This window comes from Gossypium raimondii, chromosome 5 (assembly GCF_025698545.1).
Source record: "Gossypium raimondii isolate GPD5lz chromosome 5, ASM2569854v1, whole genome shotgun sequence".
Lineage (NCBI taxonomy): Eukaryota > Viridiplantae > Streptophyta > Magnoliopsida > Malvales > Malvaceae > Gossypium > Gossypium raimondii.
Genome location: NC_068569.1, coordinates 47,462,093 through 47,470,145, shown reverse-complemented (window position 1 = coordinate 47,470,145; position 8,053 = coordinate 47,462,093). Strand labels below are relative to the sequence as shown.

The 8,053-nt window shown below is 30.0% G+C and overlaps 1 long non-coding RNA gene across 1 annotated transcript; it reads right to left on the bottom strand.

The window, feature by feature from the left end:
- Positions 1 to 1,956: 1,956 nt before the first annotated feature.
- LOC128041179 (uncharacterized) lies at positions 1,957 to 3,304 on the bottom strand. Its single transcript, XR_008195839.1, has 2 exons — positions 3,241 to 3,304; positions 1,957 to 2,771 (listed from the first exon to the last, which is right to left on the bottom strand). It is a non-coding gene; the product is annotated as an uncharacterized LOC128041179 (long non-coding RNA).
- Positions 3,305 to 8,053: the final 4,749 nt, after the last annotated feature.

The window sequence follows — 8,053 nt, the reverse complement described above, 5'->3', positions numbered from 1 at the left end:
GTTTTTCCGAAAAGCGCCTTAAATAATATTTAAACTTTGGCAAAACGACGCCGTTTCAATGGAAGAATGGAATCTTTTAGTGGCGTTTTATTAAAAACGCCACAAGGATGTATAAATGTTTCTGAAAACGTCGATTCAGGTAATTATTTGTGGCGTTTTTTGGGAAAACGCCAGAAAATTACCTTATATTTTAATAAAACGGCACCGTTTCTTTCTGTACTTGAAATTTTAGTGGCGTTTTTTATTAAAACGCCGCAAATGTGGATGCAATAACGGCGTTTGTCCGCAAAACGCCGCAACTTTGAATTAAAATTACCTTAAATGGCGTCGTTTCTTAAGAGGACATTTAACTTAATTCATTCGTGTCGTCCTTTACCAAATTGAGAAAGAGGGAAATTGAAGAGAGGTTAGCAGAGAAATAGCGAATCGAAAGGGAAGAAAATTTCAAAGAAAAATACAAAGGAAAAAACAGCAGAGGTTATCTCAGCAATCAACCGAAACGAAGCAAGGTTGGAATCAATCTTTACATGATTGTTGGGCGAAGCTGCGAGATTTGTATCCCAGGTAAGCCGTTTCTGTCAATGGTCGATTAAATTTTTAGGGTTTTGTTTCAATCCTAGCTATTTGGGATTTAGGGTTTCAATTAAACTAATTCAACAATGTACTGAAGCTAATTATAACCGAAATAAATTTTTACGGTTTGTTTCTGTGTTGCCTTGTTGCCTTGTTGCTGTTGTAACACCCCTTATCCGTATTCCACTCCGGAATAGGGTATGAGGCATTACTAGAACACTTACACATGTAACGTATTAAACCGAGTTATAAAATTTCATTCAAATTTAAACTCTTCAAATTTTTAACATGCTTTTATAATTCTTTACAACATATCCTCAAAATATTATACTCATAACAAATAGGGCCTACAAGACCCGGTACTTACTGAGGTAATTCAAATCTTCATTTCCATTTTATTCAATTCACAATCTCTCATGTTCACAATTCAAAACAATTTCTCAATTCAATATATATATTTCAATACCACTCTCTCATACTATGAAACTTATATTTTCCCATCACATAAACCGAATTAACTAATGCAACTCAATGATATAATCACCCATATATCATTATTATCACATATATATATCATGACTAAATTTCTTAAGTATTTGATCAATTGCTTTTCAATACCGCAATAGCTCCTTCAGTACCAATACGTATTTACCATTCGATTTAACATTTACCGATTATAATCGGGCATATGACCATTATACACAATTCTTTCATACATTTTATTGTCCTCCTCCTCCTCTCCATTCCACATCTTTTATGTATAAAACATACTTAAATAGCATTATACATAATTTCACTACTCACTTATATTAAAATTTAAAGCTGTCTATTTGAGTCAGAGTCACTAAATCATTTTTATCTGGAGCTACAGAGCTCCAAATTAAGATCCGTTAATTTTTCCAGAAACTAGACTCACATATCTTCTTGTCATAAAAATTTCAGAATTTTTTACTTGGTCAATTAGTACAGTTTATTCTTTAAAGTCACCCCTGTTTCATTGCTCAACATCTCTGACCTCTCTTCACTAAAAATGAATTATCTCATTGTACAGAGCTCGGATGGTATTTATGTTTGTTCCCTTTGAGAATAGACTCATTAAGTATTCTAAGCATATAAATTGTAACTCATAATCATTTTTGTACAAATTTTAATTATTTTCCAAAGTCAGAACAGGGGATTCTGAAATCAATCCGACCTTGCCTCACTAAAATTCAAATATCTCAAAATGTATAACTCTTTTGCTTGCTCTGTTTCTTTTATGTAAAAATAGACTTCTTAAGCTTTCATTTAATATCTTATTCACTCTCTAATTCAATTTCCACCATTTTTGGTTATTTTTCAAAGTTATACTAATGCTGCTGCCCACAACTATTTTAAGGTCAATTTCACTCATTCAATAATTGTTTGTGTTCACTTTCATTTATATACACTTACACCAAAGCATATCATGTCTTGGCACATAACAATCAAGTGATCATAGACACACCTTACTCGTTTGAATCCTTATCAATAATGCATCATAATCTGAGCACATTATTTATGAGTCTCATATACATACCTGTGCCTAGTCATAATACTCACATATCCTACTCTTACTTATCTTGAGCATACTCCTTGAATTTCCCGTTGAACTACTTGTAATATTAGGGGTGTTCGGGATATCTTGTACACCTGGTAGGACGCCAATGCCATATCCTAGATATGGTCTTACACTGGCACTCAAAACTAATCTCGAGCCGATGCCATGTCCTAGACATGGTCTTACACTGACTCTCATATCGAGCCGATGCCATGTCCCAGACATGGTCTTACACTGACTCTCCTCTGTCCGTGACGATGCCATGTCCCAGACATGGTCTTACACTGGCACACTCACTACCATGGTCCAACCATGGTCTTTTCTGTCAATTCATTACGAGTTGTAATACGAATGTACTTGACCCTGCATTTCTCACGATTGATCCTTCAATCTAATCTCGTACTTGCATAAAGGCATGATTAGATAACAAATTTATATATAAAATAATACATCATCTCAATTCAAATTTAATTCACATGTCAAACATAATTCACAATTTATAAAAATATAACTATTATTTATACATAACTTACTTTGATGCAACAATATAAAATTTTAGCAATTTAGTCTTTAATCTTTTCTTTTCTCCGGTCAAGGTCGATTCCACTTCTTTCTTGATCTATAATAACACAATTGACTTATTTAGTACTCACATTTATCAAAACAGTCCTTGACTCAAACTTTGGAAAAATTACAATTTTGCCCCTAAACTTTTGTATATTTCCATTTACGTCCCTAGGCTCGAAAATTTAATTTCACACCTTATTCTTATGTTTTGCAACATGCTGAACACGTTTCCCTTCTATGGCAACATCAAATTCTCACTCTAACATACACTTATGAACAATAAATATTTTTACCGATTATGTCAATTTACCAAGTTTTACTTAAAATCACTTAGTAAAAGTTGTTTATCATAAATTCTAGCTTCATATTCTACCATAAAACAGCAAAATAAACACATTTCACCTCTGGGTATTTTTCCAAATATGCACCCTACCGTGAATTAATGGTAGAATAAGCTAAACCGAGCTACGAGGATTTCAAAAATGCGAAGAACATTAAAAACGGGGCTAAGATGCACTTACTATGAGGTTGGAAGCTTGAACAAACCCCAGCTATGGCTCCCTGACACATTCGGCAGCCCCCATGGAGAAGATGATGAAATTTGGCTTATTTTGTCTTTTTAATATGTTTTAATTACTAAATTACCAAAATACCCTTAACTTAAAAATATCTTATTTCACCTATTTCACGTCCATTTTTGTCCATAACATAACCAATGGTCTAATTACCATTTAAGGACCTCCAATTTAAAATTTCATAACAATTAGACACTCCTAACATATAGAACTCAACTTTTGCACTTTTTACAATTTAGTCCTTTTGATTAAATTGAGTGCCCAAACGTCGAAATTTTTGAACGAAATTTTCACAAAATTATTATGTGAAATTTTAGACCATAAAAATATAATAAAAATAAAAAATTTTCCTCGTGGAATTTGTGGTCCCGAAACCACTATTTCGACTAGGCCTAAAATCGGGTTGTTACAGCTGTAGTTTCATTTGCTTCCTTAAACCCCAAACCGATCTGATTAAACAATTAGCGAGTGACTTGAGTCAATTAGTTGAAATCAGTTATAAGTTTTTACTACAGTTTGATCTTCGAAATACTTCTTAATAAATATATTTGATTATAGCTATTACTTGCAGAAAAAATAGTTCATTGAACGAGTAGAAGAAATTATTTTTGAAGTTAAATTGAATATGGATTAATTTATGCTAATTTTATCTACATTATCAGCCACCAATCAATAATCAGTATATAACTTGTTGGATACATATAGCAAAAGTAATGTCCAAGTATTAGAGTCGTGTTTGATTGGTGGTATCCATGTACTAATCTTTGAAATTAAAAGACAAAAATGAAATCTGCATTAAGTTGTTTGATTGATGGTTGATAAATATGTGGTGTATGTTTGTTAGTTACTCGAGATCAGTTTGAGACATTAACAATTAACTTATAGGGTTGGGACCGTTCTATAATATATCTTAGCTATATATGAATGCTTTAAAACATCCACTAGGGTTGAAAATTGGACCACACAACTTTTCTACATAAAGAAAAAGACAAAGAAAACCTTCTTTCAACTTTCCATTGCTTCACTTCAATTGATTGAATCGTACAATTCAAATTTAAATACAAAATTCAATATTAAATATAGTTTTGAGAAATCATTATTAAAATTATGGTTTTCGTTTAAAGATATTTTTAAGTTAAAATCTCACTATTTATAAATTTTTATTTAAAAAATAAAAGAATTCCTTATTTACTTGTTCCTAAATTTTGCATTTAGGCTGTAGTTTCTGTGTTGCCTTGTTGCTTTGAGATTCTTAGCTGAAACAGTGGCACCCTCATGAAGGAAACACTGAGGTACTTAGTAGGCATTGTAGGCCCGAATGACTATGGCTCTAATATTTGTTCATATGAACTTGTTTGCGCATATTGCTTTCGCATTTAGGTGTAGTTGCTGTGGCTTCATTAAACCCCAAACTGATTAAACGATTAGCATTTAGGCTGTAGTTTCTATGTTGCCTTGTTGCTTTGAGTAATAAGAGAAATACGAGTAGTTAGAAAAATTCAAGCGCCAATTTTTTTGATTAAGTGTTAAATTATTATTGGACAGTTGATCAATGGATAATCTAATTTTGGTTTTTAATTAATCTCTTCCCAAGGGACAGAAAATAGTGAGTCATTGTTGTTTTTAAAACCTAGCTAATATTAAAATCTGGTTTAAGTACATGATGTTGAAGTTGTTGAGACCATTGACATGGGAATGTCTTTTAGTGTTTGATTTGAGTTTATTAGCACTTGTTCACTTTTGTCTTCTGTTTATTAGTCAAATTTACTTCTGTTGCCTTCTGTTTTATTTTTCTTATTTCTGTTTTTCGGTAGTAATATACTTCTGTCTTTTTTTTTTTAGGATTTGCTTCGAAATTGAGGAAATATAAGATATTTATTCCTATGTTTCCGTAATTAGTTTTCTTAAAAAAATGTCCAATTGTTTAATTTTTTGTATGGTTATATCTTAGCTTTATAGTTTAATTATTAATTTTGATTTTTAGAAGGGAGTTTTAATTACCATTTTAGCTAAATTTGCACGTAACTTTGCAGCTTATTACATTATTTGAGGTTTACATTATGATTCTAATTTCTCCACTAAAAACTTAAAAAAACGCCGCTAAAAACCTGTTTTGGTGTAATGTGTTTGAAGTATCATGTTGAGTTCATGGTTTGGTAAGATTTGTAAACAAGCCATAATTGAGTTTTGTAGCTAGGTACGTGCCTTTTTTACTCCATTAATGCAGTTGCTGCTGGACCGGTGGAGTGGGGAAGTCATGCCTTTAATGCCATTACTTTGATAATAAATAATACCACATGTTTGAAGTAACTACATGGGTTTTCTTAATGACTGCGTTAGGACTTTATATATAATAATATTTTTACTTAAATGTATTGCAAATGGTACATATTAAAGAGGGTCGCATTAGTAAGCAAAACCCATACTAAAATAGCAGCGATATCATTTACTTGACTTTCGTAGAGGTAGACCGATATCTGGTATAAAAGAGATATTCAATCATTCATATTCATCATTATATAGTGTGATTGAACGAACTTTTGGTGTTTAGAAAAAAAAAGGTCATTTGAAGGGATATGCCAAAAGCAAACCATGATCGTTGTTGCTACAATGACGATACACAATTTTATCCGAAAATATTTCAGTCGAAATGATGCAGATTTTCTGGAATACGAAGATATTAACTGGGCATATGAGAATATTATTGATTCAGAAAATGCGCGTGGTCGAGAAAGTGATGATGACGACGACGACAACGATGATAGTGATGATGACGGTGAATAAAATAATTCAAGTGGTTTTAAAATGGAATTAACAAGAGATGCTATAGTTTCTAGTTTAATGAATTCACTTTAAATTGTAAATGCTATTGTAAAATTTTTAGTATTTATATTTGGTATATAAATATTATCCCTTTTAAAACTTTAATCTAAATATATGTAATATTTTAATTTGTTAGGTTTATGTTTTCTATGTTATGTTAATATCTAATATGCGTTATATATTCAAATACATTTTAAAATAAAATAATACAAATGTGTTAAAAGCATTAATTAAAAATAAAAATAATTTTATAATAATACAATTGTGTCAATATCTAATTACAAATATTTAATTATTATATTTAAATATTTAAATATAGTTTATATATTCTAATTAAATTTAATAAATAATTAATATTAATTACTTAGAAATATTTAAAATTAATATTATATATTAAAATATTAACAATAAGTTATAATAAACTATTTTTATATTTTTGCTAAAATATCATAATATTAACTAATTTGAACATTATTTAAATACATATTTATTATTTTACAATATCATGTCTAAAATAGATATTTTATTCTTCAAAAGTACTTTTTGACAGTAATATCAAACACTCTAATTTTTCAAAAGTACTTCTCAAAAGTAATGAAGAACTGGACCTTAGAAACACATATTAATAAAATTTATAGAAAAAGAAAACAATAATTGCTACTTTCTGCTGTTCTCACTTCCACAATCTAACTTCTCATTTTACAATTTTCAAATTTAAAGTCAAACTCGCGAATTCTTGCATCAATACGGATTAACCCCGCAACCTACAGCGTGGCTCCATCATTGCATCACTGCCAACCAAAATGGATTAATACATATTATGGGAACAACACACAAATGGGCCATTTTACTAAAATAGCTCAAAAAAAAATTATATTTATAAAAATAACTCAAGTTTAAAAACAATCACCAAAATAACCTAAAATAAATAGTACTCACTCTTTTTTTGCACCAATGATTGCCTAATCATTGTGTCAGACTTAAAAAAATTATTTTTTGGGGTTTTGGCCTGTCAATAGCCGGAACCCATGTATTTTTTTAAAAAAATTGTATAATACTGATATACAAAAAAGAAAAAAAAGAAAAAAATTTTGGGTGCTAGCCTGTCAATGGCCGGCACCCAGTATACAATAAAATTTTTTTCTTTTTTTTCGTGTCAGAATCAGATATAAATATACGAAAAAATAAAAAAAAATTTTGGGTGTTGGTCTGTCAATGGCCGGCACCCAGTACAAATTTTTTTAAAAAAAATTTCTTTTTTTTCGTGTCAGAATCAGATATAAATATACGGAAAAAAGAAAAAAAAATTTTGGGTGCCGGCCTGTCAATGGCCGGCACCCAATACAAAATTAAAATTTTTTTTTCATGTTAGAATCAGATATAAATATACGAAAAAAATAAAAAATTTAGGTCTTTGGCACATCAATGGTAAGATACAGTTGCCCATCTAAAAAAAAGGATATGATAAAATTAATTTTCTCATGCAAAAAATAAAGAATATTTTTTATAGTATAAAAAAATAGATGGCAAAATTTAACCCAAATTTTTTTTTTATTTTTTCGTATATTTATATCTGATTCTGACATGAAAAAATAAAGAATTTTTTTTAATTAGTACTGGGTGTCGGCCATTGACAGGCCAGCACTCAAAAATTTTTTTTATTTTTTTTGTATATTTATATCTGATTCTAACACAAATTTTTTTTTTAAATTTGTACTGGGTGCCGGCCATTGACAGGCCAACACCCAAATTTTTTTTATTTTTTTCGTATATTTATATCTGACTCTAACACGAAAAAAAAGAAAATTTTTTTTAATTTTGTATTGGGTGCCGGCCATTGACCAAAGACCCAAAATTTTTTATTTTTTCAGATATTTATATCCGATTTTGACATGAATTTTTTAATTTAGATCTGGGTGCTTGAAGCCATTGATGA